Source organism: Triticum dicoccoides, chromosome 6A (assembly GCF_002162155.2).
Source record: "Triticum dicoccoides isolate Atlit2015 ecotype Zavitan chromosome 6A, WEW_v2.0, whole genome shotgun sequence".
NCBI classification, from domain to species: Eukaryota; Viridiplantae; Streptophyta; class Magnoliopsida; order Poales; family Poaceae; genus Triticum; species Triticum dicoccoides.
Genome location: NC_041390.1, coordinates 503119203 through 503134345, shown reverse-complemented (window position 1 = coordinate 503134345; position 15143 = coordinate 503119203).

Sequence of the window (15143 nt, the reverse complement as noted above, 5' to 3'; positions counted from 1 at the left end):
CCAGGGAGAATAGTTCTGTTAGGGGTTCCTTTCCCTGGGAGGCATGCCCTAAAGTGCATGTCCATTCTGCGGAAAGAGACGCGGGAAAAACATCTGGGGGCGTATAGATAGATAAGTGAAAAAAAGGATCATCTTTAGTTCACCGACCGAATATTCCCTTAAGAAAGCTAGCTTTCGGCTTCACCCAGTCTGAGGTACACATCCGGCTGACCCGGCAGTAACAATCATAGAGGTGCTCCCTTTACCACCTAGCCGAACAATCGGGAACGTAGGGGTAAGCATAGGAGCCAGGCAACCCAGCTTGGCCAAAACTTAAGTCATATCGATGCATATAATGGTGAATAAAAGGTACATGCGGAAGTGTGACACATGTGTTGGGCATGAAGCCCGTATAAATAAGCTTCTGTTTAAGGAAGCCCCCAGGTTTAATGAGCGCGGATAGCGCATCACTGTATGAGCCTTTAAAGGCTATAAGAGAGAGAGAGAGAGAGGAGAAGGAGAGAAATGTAAGAAAGAAAGTATATAAAAAATGGACAGAGGAAGGAGACGAACACAGAGTCCGGCGCTAGGCGTAGAATCTTCGGAGACGGGCTGCGTTCCATGGGTTCAGCTTGAGTCGGTTATCCGATGCATCTCGCAGGCGGTACGCTCCACCAGTCAGGACTTGGTCAATTATAAAGGGACCTTCCCACCTGGGCTTGAGTCTTTCCTTTTTCTTATCCGGCAGGCGTAGAACTAATTCGCCAACGTTGTAATTTTTGGCCCGTACTTCTCTGCTTTGGTATCTTCGAGCCTGATGTTGATAAAATGCGGAACGGGCTTTTGCCACGTCACGCTCTTCCTCCAAGGCGTCCAAACTGTCCTGCCGATCGAGCTTGGCTTCTCTTTCTTCGTACATGCACACTCGAGGTGAGTCATGAATTATGTCGCAGGGCAGAACTACCTCTGCGCCGTACACCATGAAGAATGGTGTGTATCCGGTGGTGTGATTCGGCGTGGTCCGCAGCCCCCAGAGTACGGAGTCGAGCTCCTCTAGCCAGTGCGTATTAGATTCCTTAAGGGACCACACTAATCTGGGTTTGATGCCGCTCATGATAATACCATTTGCACGTTCGACCTGACCGTTAGTTTGTGGGTGATAGACGGAAGCATAATCGAGTTTGATGCCCATGTTTTTGCACCAGAGTTTTACCTCGTCGGCCGTAAAGTTCGTGCCGTTATCCGTGATGATGCTGTGGGGGACGCCGTACCGGTGTACAACCCCGGATATAAAGTCTATCACCGGTCCGGATTCGGCCGTCTTAACAGGCTTGGCTTCTATCCATTTGGTGAACTTATCCACCATGACCAGTAAGTATTTTTGCTTGTGGGTTCCACCTTTAAGGGGTCCAACCATGTCAAGCCCCCAGACCGCGAAGGGCCAAGTGATGGGGATAGTTTGGAGGGCGGTGGGTGGCATATGGTTTTGGTTTGCAAAAAGCTGGCAACCGACGCATCGTTGGACTAAGTCCTGGGCGTCTGCCTGGGCCGTCGGCCAATAAAAGCCTGTATAGAAGGCCTTGCTTACAAGGGACCGAGCTGCAGCGTGACGACCACCGAGTCCGACATGAATTTCAGCCAGGAGGTTTTGCCCTTCCTCTTCGGAGATGCACCTTTAAAGGACTCCGGTAGCGCTTTTTTTATAAAGCTCTCCCTCATGGACTTTATAGGCTTTAGATCGCCGCACTGTGCAGCGTGCCTCATTTTGGTCCTCGGGGAGTTCCTGCCTAGTAAGGTAGGAGAGGAATGGTTCTGTCCATGGGGCGATGACGGCCATTATTACGTGGGCTGAATGTGTTATTTCATTGGCAGAGCCTCCAATTATGTCAGAGTGTTCGGTGTTGGGCAATGCGGTTGGGTCCAGGCTGTTATTGCCGAGTTCCCCTTCCCATACTACGGATGGCTTGAACAGCCTTTCCAAGAAGATGTTGGGGGGACTACATTGCGTTTTGCGCCGAGACGTGCCAGTATGTCAGCCGCCTGATTATTTTCCCGGGCTATATGGTGAAATTCGAGCCCTTCGAACCAAGCTGACATTTTTAGGACTGCGTTGCGATAAGCTGCCATTTTTGGATCCTTGGCATCAAAGTCTCCATTTATTTGGGATATTGCGAGGTTCAAGTCCCCGCGCACCTCTAGGCGTTGAATGCCCATGGATACTGCCATCCGGAGACCATGTAAAAGGGCCTCATATTCGGCTGCATTGTTGGATTCTGTGTACATTATCTGGAGTACGTATTGAACTGTGTCTCCTGTGGGGGACGTCAAAACGACGCCAGCCCCTAGACCAGCCAACATTTTGGAGCCGTCGAAGTGCATGACCTAGTTTGAATATGTGACATACTCTTTAGGGAGTTCGGCCTCCGTCCATTCTGCGACGAAGTCGGCCAAAACTTGCGACTTGATAGCTCGCCGTGGCTTGTAAGTTATGTCGAACGGGAGGAGCTCAATGGCCCATTTTGCAATCCGGCCCGTCGCGTCACGGTTGTTTATAATATTGTTAAGTGGCACTTCCAAGGCTACTGTTATTGAACACTCTTGAAAGTAGTGTCGCAGCTTCCGGGATGCCATAAATACCACGTACACAATCTTTTGATAATGCGGGTACCATGACTTGCACAGAGTAAGGACAGTGGACACATAGTAGACCGGCTTTTGAAGGTGGAATTTGTGTCCGTCCATTTCTCGTTCGACGACGAGTACTGCGCTTACGACCTGATGGGTTGGTGCGATGTATAATAGCATTGGTTCGCCAATGTTTGGCGTGGCCAGGACTGGGTTAGTTGCCAAGATGGCTTTTATTGTCGAGTTCGGCCGTGGCTGCATCCGTCCACTCGAAGTGTTCGGTGCGCCAAAGGAGGCGGTAAAGGGGTAGGGCCTTTTCTCCCAAGCGGGAGATAAAGCGGCTTAGAGCCGCCACGCATCCGGTTAATTTTTGTATTTGTTTGAGGTCCTTAGGGATATCCAATTGTGACAGAGCTCGGGTCTTGGATGGATTTGCTTCAATTCCTCTACCGGATACAATGAAGCCCAAGAGCTTTCCGGCTAGAACGCCGAAAACGCATTTTTCCGGGTTGAGCTTGATGTCGTATGGTCGGAGGTTACCGAATGTTAACCTTAAGTCGTCTACTAGAGATTCTACATATCTTGTTTTAACGACCACATCATCTACGTATGCCTCCACTGTTTTGTCGATCTGGTTTGCCAGACATGTCTGAATCATGCGCTGATATGTTGTGCCAGTGTTTTTGAGCCCGAAGGGCATTGTGTTGAAGCAGAATGGGCCCTATGGTGTGATGAATGCCGTTGCGGCTTGGTCTGGCTCCGCCATTTTAATTTGATGGTAGCCAGAGTATGCGTCGAGGAAACACAATGAATCGTGTCCTGCGGTAGCATCGATGATTTGATCGATGCGGGGGAGGGGGAAGGGGTCCTTTGGGCAGGCCTTGTTAAGGTCCTTAAAATCGACGCACAAGCGCCAGGATTTGTCCTTCTTTGGTACCATCACCAGGTTTGCTAGCCAGTCCGGGTGTTTTATATCTTTGATGAATCCGGCCTCTAGTAGCTTGGCTATTTCCTCTCCCATGGCCTGTCTCTTAGGTTCGGAAAAACGCCGAAGAGCCTGTTTGACTAGCTTGAATCCTTTTAGGATATTTAAGCTGTGTTCGGCCAGCCTGCGTGGGATTCCTGGCATGTCTGAAGGGTGCCAGGCGAAAATGTCCCAGTTCTCTCGTAGGAACTCTCGCAGTGTGGCGTCGACATCAGGGTTTAACTGTGCTCCGATGGAAGCTGTTTTATTGGGGTCCGTTGGATGGACCTGGAATTTGACTATTTCGTCCGCCGGTTTAAAGGAGGTGGACTTGGATCTTTTGTCGAGTATCACATCGTCCCTATTCACCATGGAGCGTGGCGCAGTCAGTTCCTCAGCCGCTAGGGCTTCGGATAGCGCCTCGAGGGCCAGTGCGGCTGTCTTGTTTTCGGCGCGGAGTGCTATGTCCGGATCACTAGCGAGAGTGATGATTCCGTTAGGCCCGGGCATCTTGAGCTTCATGTACCCGTAATGGGGTATTGCTTGGAAGATTGTAAACGCTTCCCGCCCTAGCAGAGCATGATATCCGCTACTGAACGGGGCCACTTGGAACGTGACCTCTTCGGACCTGTAATTATCCGGCGTGCCGAACACCACATCTAGTGTGATTTTTCCTGTACAGCGCGCTTCCCGACTGGGGATTATTCCTCTAAAGGTTGTGCTGCTTCGCTCAATGCGGTTCCAGTCTATTTCCATTTTTGAAGGGTTTCCTCATAAATGAGGTTCAATCCGCTGCCGCCATCCATGAGTACCTTGGTAAGATGAAAGTCGTCCACTATTGGACTGAGGACCAATGCGGCTGGTGCTCGGGCTGTTCGGAATTTAGGTTCATCACTAGCGTTAAAAGTGGTAGCCGTGTCACTCCATGGGTTTATTGTTGCTACTTGGTAGACTTCGGCAAGGCCGCGGAGTGTTCTTTTTTGCATATTATTTGATCCAAAAGTCTCGAAGACTGTTGATACCGTACTGGTGTCTCTGGGGTGGCTTTCGGTGGCTTCTGGAATTAGAAGATCTTCGCCAATTTTTGCCACCTGCCGGAGTATCCAACATGCTCTAAGGCTATGAGTTGGTGTGGCGCCCTCTGCACTGTGAATTTTACAGGGTCCATTAAGCCATCCTTCCAGCACGGTTCCGTGCCCTGTAGAGGGCTTTTGCTTTTTGGTATTGAACCCGGGTGTCTAGCGATGATGCACCCTTTTATTTCGGACTGGGTTTGTATTCAAGGTCGGATTGTCCCAAAATTTTATTTCGGTTTTCCAGGCGCTTTCCATCGCACAGTACTTTCATACTATGGATGCCAAGTCAGCGAAGCGTGTAATATCACGGTGACTTATGGCATTGAGGATTCCCTTGTCCATGCAATTATTGCAGAAGAATGAAATTGCGTCTTCCTCGGGGAAGTCCTTTATCCTGTTCATAACCAGGAGGAATCTGGCCCAGTAATGATGTACTGTTTCTTCGGGCTCTTGCCAAATTTGAGATAGATCGCTTATGTACGGGTGGGTGGGTGGAATCAAATCCGAAACCTCACCCAATCTGAGATCCAGGGGCCAAGGAGTTTCCGAACTCGGAAGTTTGGATTCTTGGATGCTGTCCAATGAATCTAGCCCATCGCCCAACTTTAAGTTCAGGTCTTGAGTGATGTCCTCCCCTCCGCGGGTATCCGGCTTCGAGGGATCGGGAATCCGGACATAGCTAGTCCCTAGGATAGATTAAGGGTCGCCGCACCGTCCCTCTACCACGACAACGTGATGGGTGACCTGGGGAGAGTTAATCTCTCTCAGATCGGGTTTAGGCCCAATCTGGTCGTAATCCGTAGTGACTCCCAGGGCGTGAAGCGATCCAAGAGCTCGTTTAGGGAAGAGAGCTCCATTGGATCTAGCTGGTCGGTGAATTCCGAGCTGATGTGAAGATTGCTTTCGATGACCCGAGAGGTCATCGTCGGCGCAGCAGCCGAACGGGCGGTCATAAGGAAACCACCTAGCCTGAGAGTCTGGCCGACAGCCAAAGCTCCCTTAGCAATGGTGCCGTCTTTAAAGACGGGATGAGGCATCCTTCCTGATGGCGACGGCACAGAGGAACTCTCAATGAAAGCACCAATGTCGGTGTCAAAACCGGCGGATCTTAGGTAGGGGGTCCCGAACTGTGCGTCTAGACGGATGGTAACATGAGGCAGGGGACATGATGTTTTACCAAGGTTCAGGCCCTCTTGATGGAGGTAAAACCCTACGTCCTGCTTGATTAATATTGATGATATGGGTAGTACAAGAGTAGATCTACCAAGAGATCAAAGAGGCCAAACCCTAGAAGCTAGCCTATGGTATGATTGTTGTTCGTCCTACAGACTAAAACCCTCCGGTTTATATAGACACCGGAGAGGGCTAGGGTTACATAGAGTCGGTTACAATGGTAGGAGATCTACATATCTGTATCGCCAAGCTTGCCTTCCACGCCAAGGAAAGTCCCTTCCGGACACGGGACGAAGTCTTCGATCTTGTATCTTCATAATCCAGGAGTCCGGCCGAAGGCATAGTCCGGCTATCCGGACACCCCCTAATCCAGGACTCCCTCAGCCACCATCAGCGCTCGGCTCGTCGACAACCTCAAGCCCGGCGACGGCAAGCACCTCGTCATCAAACACCTCCCCCTCGGTGGGCGCCCTGGTGCTCGCCATCCCTGGGAGGTGGACGAACAGGTCGTCACTCACCTTTAGGTACTTGCCCGAGCCAGAGGCAGTGGATGAGGAAGGTTGATCGTCAACCACCCCTCCTAGACAGCAGCCTTGCCGGCCTCCCCGGCAGGCCCCTTGGCGGCATCCTTAGCAGCACCCTTGGCGGCCTCCTCGGCGGCGATCTTGGCGGCCTCGGCGTCCCTGGCGACCTCCTCAATCACGGTGTCGATGTACTCTCGGTCTGCCGGGGAAGGGTCTGGATACCAAGGAGGGGAATGAGGCAAAGCCAAGACCAAGGTTTGAAAAGAGAAAGCAAGAACAGGTACAGAGGGCAATTAACTTACCCGCGTCAGGCTGGGAAGAAGTGGCCCCCTCCTCGCCAATATTTGGTGTCGGGACGGAGCCACCGGCGCCCGGGTTCGCCTCCTCCTCCTCCGTGCGCATGGGCTCGGTGCTTGTCCCCCTTGCTGGGGACGCCCCATGGGGCGGCGTGGTTGATGGGGCGGCGTGTTGGGGGTGGCCCTCAGTAGCTCCTCCTACTGCCTCCTCCTCCTGCAATCACGGCAAGGTAAGCGCCAAGGGATCGTACCCCAACACACGTTGATAGGGAGCGAGTGGTGAGCTCACGCTGGGGGCTGCTGATATGTCTCCAACGTATCTATAATTTTTGATTGCTCCATGCTATATTATCTACTGTTTTGGGCAATATTGGGATTTATTATCCACTTTTTTATTACTTTTGTGACTAACCTATCAACCGGAGGCCCATCCCAGATTTGCTATTTTATGCCTATTTCAGTGTTCCGAAGAAAAGGAATATCAAACGGAGTCGAAACGGAACGAAATCAAGTGGAGAAGTTATTTTTGGAACGAAAGCCGTCGGATAGACTTGGACTCCACGTCAGGAGATACGGGGGGTGCTCACAAGGGTGGGGGCGCGCCCCCCTAGGGCGCGCCCCCTGCCTCGTGGGGCCCCCGTAGCTCCTCCGACGTACCCCCTGCACCCATATATACCTACGTATCGTAAAACTTCCAGAACGAATATTAGATCGGGAGTTCCGCCGCCAGAAGCCTCCGTAGCCACCGAAAACCAATCTAGACCCGTTCTGGCACCCTGCTGGAGGGGGCAATCCTTCTCCGATGGCCATCTTCATCATCCTGGTGCTCTCCATGATGAGGGGGAGTAGTTCTCCCTCGGGGCTAAGGGTATGTACCAGTAGCTTTGTGTTTGATCTCTCTCTCGTGTTCTTGATTTGGCACGATCTTGATGTATCGCGAGCTTTGCTATTATAGTTGGATCTTATGTTTCTCCTCCCCCTCTCCTCTCTTGTAATGAATTGAGTTTCCCCTTTGAAGTTATCTTATCGGATTGAGTCTTTAAAGATTTGAGAACACTTGATGTATGTCTTGCCATGGATATCTGTGGTGACAATGGGATTTCACGTGATTCACTTGATGTATGTTTTGGTGACCAACTTGCGGGTTCCGCCCATGAACCTATGCATAGGGGTTGGCACACGTTTTCGTCGTGATTCTCTAATAGAACTTTGGGGCACTCTTTGAGGTCCTTTGTGTTGGTTGAATAGATGAATCTGAGATTGTGTGATGCATATCGTATAATCATGCCCACGGATACTTGAGGTGACATTGGAGTATCTAGGTGACATTAGGGTTTTAGTTGATTTGTATCTTAAGGTGTTATTCTAGTACGAACTCTAGGGATGTTTGTGACACTTATAGGAATAGCCCAACGGATTGATTGGAAAGAATAACTTTGAGGTGGTTTCGTACCCTACCATAATCTCTTCGTTCGTTCTCCGCTATTAGTGACTTTGGAGTGACTCTTTGTTGCATGTTGAGGGATAGTTTTATGATCCAATTATGTTAGTATTGTTGAGGCAACTTACACTAGCGAAAGTATGAACCCTAGGCCTTGTTTCCTATCATTGCAATACCGTTTACGCTCACTTTTATCATTCGTTACTTTGCTGTTTTCAAATTTTCAGATTACAAAAACTATTATCTACTATCCATATTGCACCTGTATCACCATCTCTTCGCCGAACTAGTGCACCTATACAATTTACCATTGTATTGGGTGTGTTGGGGACACAAGAGACTCTTTGTTATTTGGTTGCAAGGTTGCTTGAGAGAGACCATCTTCATCCTACGCCTCCTACGGATTGATAAACCTTAGGTCATCAACTTGAGGGAAATTTGCTACTGTCCTACAAACCTCTGCACTTGGAGGCCCAACAACGTCTACAAGAAGAAGGTTGTGTAGTAGACATCAAGCTCTTTTCTGGCGCCGTTGCCGGGGAGGTGAGTGCTTGAAGGTATATCTTTAGATCTTGCAATTGAGTCTTTTAGTTTCTTGTTTTATCACTAGTTTAGTTTATAAAAGAAAACTATAAAAAATGGAATTGAGTTTATCTCATAGGCTTCATCTTTTTAATATCTTTCGTGAGTATGATGGAAAGGAAAATTGTGCTCAAGTGCTAGAAGAATAAATCTATAAAATGTTTGGCACTAAATATGTGAATGATGAGCATGATTGCAATGTTGTTAGTATGAACTCCTTGAATATCCATGATGCTAATGATGATTGCACTAGGTATGATGAAAATGCCTCCTATAAACATGTCAATTTTTGTGGAGTGCATTGGGTTTGCAAGTACGCACCAAATATGGAAGATAGATATTGCGAGAGGCATAAGTATTTAGAAACTAAATTGCTGCAAGAAAGTCTTGATGTGAGTGCTGAAAATTTAAAATATCTTTACCGTACTTGTGAACTTTGCAATGAACATGGTCATTTAATATCAAATGCAAATTGTTTCATGATCGAATCGTGTCCAAAAATTGTGATGACTTGATTTCCCTTGTGCTTCTGGGTTATGAAGAATTGAAGCATCAAACTAATCATATTTCAGAATATAACCTCAATAAATTCCTTGATATTGATCTGGAAGAGATTTATATGTATTGTGCGGTGAATTGCATTGAAAATCCTTATATTGCCAACTACATAAAGAAAAGGAAACAATTAGAAGATGAAGAGAATACCAATGAAAGGGAAGATTCTTCCCAATACCCTCCTATTATTTCTTATGATGAATCAGGTAACGAGGAGGAGCCCCCTATTCAACCAATCTCATTAATAAGGAGCTCCAAAAGGAGGATTGAACCCACACATGATGTGGTGAAGAAGAAGAAAAGAAAAAGAAAGAGAGGTAAAAAGATATCTCTCCCAAATAATGCTGCTCCTATTACTATTGTGCCTCATGGAAATATAATTGTGGAAGATAATAATACTTCTTATGATCTTAAAAATCTTTTTGGCACTTGCTTGGAAGAATATGATAATTGCTATACTATTGGTGCTATCCATACTATTAATGATGAGAGTGATTATGCTTATGATATGAAAAGGCCCAAGATTGGGGATGCTATGTTTGATGAAGATGATGTTTTTGAGAATATATTTGCTGCAATTAATGTTTGTCCCAAGCTTGGGGAAGCTATTATTAATGAAGATGATATTTTTAGTCTCCCAAGTTTTGATATGCAAGTTTATAATGATGATAGCATGCCTCCTACTTATGATGATTATTATGATGATACTTATGCTATAAAAAGTAGTTATTATATTTATAAAACTTGTCATGATTATGATTACCCCTTCTCTGAACATTACTCTTTTAATGTGGAAACAATTTATAGTATTCATGTCTCTTATGATACTCCCACTATTATTCATGAGAAGAATTTTGCTTGTGTGGAGAGTAATAAAATCTGTATGCTTATAGATCATGAAAAGAATGCTTTAGGTGCTGGTTATATTGTTGAATTCATTCATGATTCTACTGAAAATTATTATGAGGGAGTAATATATGCTTCTGGAATTGCAATAATATCAAGTTTCCTCTCTATGTGCTTAAAGTTTTGAAGTTATGCCTGTTTTGCCTTCCTATGCTAGTTGATTATTGTTCCCACAAGTTGTTTTCTCACAAAATCTCTATGCATAGGAAGCATGTTGGACTTAAATGTGCTAGTCATATTCATCATGATGCTCTCTCTATATTTCAATTCTTACCTTTGTGAGCATCATTGAAATCATCATGCCTAGCTAGGGGCATTAAACGATAGCGCTTGTTGGGAGGCGACCCAATTTTATTTTAGTTCCTTCCTTTTTGTTCCTGTTTAGTAATAAATAATTAATCTAGCCTCTGTTTAGATGTGGTTTTATGCTTTTTATTGGTGTTTGTGCCAAGTAGAACCTTTGGGAAGACTTGGGGAAAGTCTTCTTGATCATGCTGTAAAAAACAGAAACTTTAGCGCTCACGAGAATTGCTTCCTTTTTTATTTGGAGAGTGATATTTAGTTAATTCTTTTTGCAGATGATTAACAGATAAAGTCCTCTGGTCCAGAAATTTATTTGAGAATTTTTTGAGTTCCAGAAGTATACGTTTGATCCAGAGTACTACAGACTGTTCTGTTTTTGACAGATTCTGTTTTTCATGTGTTGTTTACTTATTTTGATGAATCTATGGCTAGTAAAATAGTTTATAAACCATAGATAAGTTGGAATACAGTAGGTAACACCAATATAAATAAAGAATGAGTTCATTACAGTACCTTGAAGTGGTGATTTATTTTCTTATACTAACGGAGCTTGCGAGTTTTCTGTTAAGTTTTGTGTTGTGAAGTTTTCAAGTTTTGGGTAAGGATTCTATGGACTATGGAATAAGGAGTGGCAAGAGCCTAATCTTGGGGATGCCCAAGGCACCTCAAGGTAATATTCAAGGATAGCCAAGAGCCTAAGCTTGGGGATGCCCCGGGTGGCATCCCCTCTTTCGTCTTTGTTCATCGGTAACTTTACTTGGAGCTATATTTTTATTCACCACATGATATGTGTTTTGCTTGGAGCGTCGTTTTATTTTATTTAGCTTTGCTTGCTGTTTGAATAAAATACCAAGATCTGAAACTATTAAATGGGAGAGTCTTCACATAGTTGCATAATTATTCGACTACTCATTGATCTTCACTTATATCTTTCGGAGTAGTTTGTTGTTTGCTCTAGTGCTTCACTTATATCTTTTAGAGCATGGTGGTAGTATTATTTTGAAGAAATAGATGAACTCTCATGCTTCACTTATATTATTTTGAGAGTCTTAAATAGCATGGTAATTTTCTTAAAATCCTAATATGCTAAGCATAAAAGATTTGTAAGAATTCTTATGAGTGTGTTGAATACTAAGAGAAGTTTGATGATTGATGATTGTTTTGAGATATGGAGGTAGTGATATCAAGGTTGTGCTAGTTGAGTAGTTGTGAATTTGAGAAATGCTTGTGTTGAAGTTTGTAAGTCCCGTTGAGGGAGTCCTGGATTAGGGGGTCTCCGGACAGCCGGACTATCTCCATTGGCCGGACTGTTAGACTATGAAGATACAAGATTGAAGACTTCGTCTCGTGTCCGGATGGGACTCTACTTGGTGTGGAAGGCAAGCTAGGCAATACGGATATGGATATCTCCTCCTTTGTAACCGACCTTGTGTAACCCTAACCCTCTCCGGTGTCTATATAAACCAAAGGGTTTTAGTCCGTAGGACAACAATCACAACATACAATCATACCATAGGCTAGCTTCTAGGGTTTAGCCTCTCTGATATCGTGGTAGATCTACTCTTGTACTACCCATATCATCAATATCAATCAAGAAGGACATAGGGTTTTACCTCCATCAAGAGGGCCCAAACCTGGGTAAAACATCGTGTCCCCTGCCTCCTGTTACCATCCGGCCTAGACGCACAATTCGGGACCCCCTACCTGAGATCCGCCGGTTTTGACACCGACATTGGTGCTTTCATTGAGAGTTCCTCTGTGTCGTCGCCGTTAGGCTTGATGGCTCCTACTATCATCGATAGCGATGCGGTCCAGGGTGAGACTTTTCTCCCCGGACAGATCTTCGTATTCGGCGGCTTTGCACTGCGGGCTAATTCGCTTGGCCATCTAGAGCAGATTGAAAGCTACGCCCCTGGCCATCAGGTCAGATTTGGAAGTTTGAACTACATGGCCGACATCCGCGGAGACTTGATCTTCGACGGGTTCGAGCCATAGCCGGGCGTGCCGCACTGTCGCGATGGGTATGACCTAGCTCTGCCGCCGAACAGTACCCCAGAGGCTGCGCCTGCATCAGCTCCGACCCTTAGCCCGGAGCCAACTGCACCAGTCGAGGACGAGTGGTTAGACACCGCCTCAGGGGCTGCAGTCTCAACGGCGATCGAGCCAAACACCAGCCTAACCCTCTGTGCAGCCCATGACTCCAAGGTGCCGGACTCTTTTCCGGACTCCGAACCATCCGCGCCCCTGCCAATCAAATCCGATTGGGCGCCGAAAATGGAATTCACTGCCGCGGATATCTTTCAGGACTCGCCCCTCGAGGACATTCTGAATTCACTAACGTCTCTCTCTTTGTCAGGAGAGCCCTGGCCGGATTATGGCCAACAGGATTGGGATGCGGATGACGAAGAAATTCGACGCCCACCCACCACCCACTTAATAGCCACTGTCGACGACTCAACCGACATGCTCGACTTCGACTCCGAAGACATCGACGGTATGGACGACGATGCGGGAGGCGAAGAGGAACCACCGCCCACAAAGCGCTGGATGACCACCTCATCATATGATGTATACATGGTGGACACACCAAAAGAAGACGACGACGAGGAACAGAAGGACACACCGAAGGCTTGTTCCCCAAGAAGCAGTCAAAGCGGCGTCGCAAGCGCCGCCCCAAATCCCGCCTCGGTAGAAATAACGATCATACAGACCCAGCGTTGGAGCAGGGCGAAACACTGCCGGACCACGGCAATACGGAGAATCAAACCGAACAAACCAATTCTATCAAAGATAATAGTCCAAATGGCATAACGCCGGACAGGCACCCGGAGCAGCAGAATGCCCGTCAAAGGCTTGTTTCCACCGCGAGGAGTCTGAAAAAGCAGAAGCAAAGGCTCAAGGCTGCGCATGACACACTCCAAATCAGATGGAGCAAAGTACTCAACACAGCAGCGAAGTACGGCAGCAATCGCCCCACCAAGAGCTACCCAAAGCAGAAGTTGCTACCTGAATTCGATGAGGAGGCCTCAGACCCCGCACAAACAAAAATCAAAACAGCCACCAGGCCAACATCGAGCGGCAAACAACGCCACTCACAAGCCAATACGCGATCCACGCGAGGGCTCGCACCAAAAGGACGGCGCAACCAGATCCATCTATCGACCACGCAAGCATGCCCCAGCATACGATGTAACACAACAAACATCCAAACAACGCGGTACACCCAGATACAAGGGTGCCACACACCCCCTATGTTTCACCGACAAGGTGCTGGACCATGAATTTCCAGAGGGATTCAAACCCGTAAACATAGAGGCATACAACGGAACAACAGACCCCGGGGTCTGGATTGAGGACTATATCCTCCATATCCATATGGCTCGAGGAGATGATCTCCATGCCATCAAGTACTTACCCCTCAAGCTCAAAGGGACAGCTTGTCACTGGCTTGAAAGCCTCCCCGAAACTCCATTGGAAGCAGGGAAGAGCTCGAAGACGCTTTTCGGGCAAATTTTCAAGGGACTTATGTACGACCTCCGGACGCGGACGATTTGAGTCATATAACTCAAAAGCCCGGAGAGTCAGCCTGAAAACTTTGGAACGGGTTTCTTACTAAAAAGAACCAAATTGTCGACTGTCTGGACGCTGAAGCCTTGGCAGCTTTTAAGCATAGTGTCCGTGACGAATGGCTTGCCAGACACCTCGGCCAAGAAAAGCCGAGAACAATGACAGCATTAACAAGCCTCATGACCCGCTTTTGCGCGGGTGAGGACAACTGGCTAGCCAGATGCAGCACCAGCGACCCTAGTACATCTAAAGTTAGAGATGGAAACGGGAAATCACGGCGCAACAGCAATAACAAATGCCGGAATAAAGAATACAACACGAAGAGCACGACAGTAAACGTCGGATTCAAAAGCTCTCGGCCAGGTCAGCAAAAGCCGCCCTCTAAAGGCGCCAGAGACGAACTGTCCAGCCTAAACAAAATTCTGGACCAAATATGTTAGATCCATAGTACCCCTGGTAAACCCGCTAATCATACTCACAGAGAATGTTGGGTCTTCAAGCAGTCCGGCAAGCTCAACGCCGTACACAAGGGGGAGGATGCACCAAGCGAAGACGAGGATGAGCCTCTCAAGCAAGACACTGGGGAACAAAAGAAATTTCCACCAGAAGTCAAAACAGTAAACGTGTTACACGTGATCAATGGATGAAACAAAACGGCACTCCCAGAAAATATGCCCAAGGGCCTATCACCGCGGAGTCCTGCCACTGGTCGTCTCAACCGGTCACTTTCGACCATCGTGATTACTCAGCAAGTATCCGGCGTGCAGGATGGGCTGCCCTGGTATTAGACCCAATAATTGACGGATACCACTTCACACGAGTCCTGATGGACGGTGGCAACAGTCTAAACCTGATATACCAGGATACAATCCGCGAAATGGGGATAGACCCAACAAAAATTTGCCATAGCAATAATACCTTTAAAGGAGTAACGCCAGGCCCAGGGGCTCATTGCATGGGCTCCCTGCTACTAAAGGTTATATTCGGCTTCCCCGATAACTTCCGTAGCGAACATTTAACCTTCCACATCGCTCCGTTCCAAAGTGGCTAACAAGCACTACTCGGACGCGAAGCTTTCGCTCGCTTTAATGCAATACCGCACTACGCTTCCCTCACACTCAAGATGCCCGGCCCACGTGGCATCATTACAGT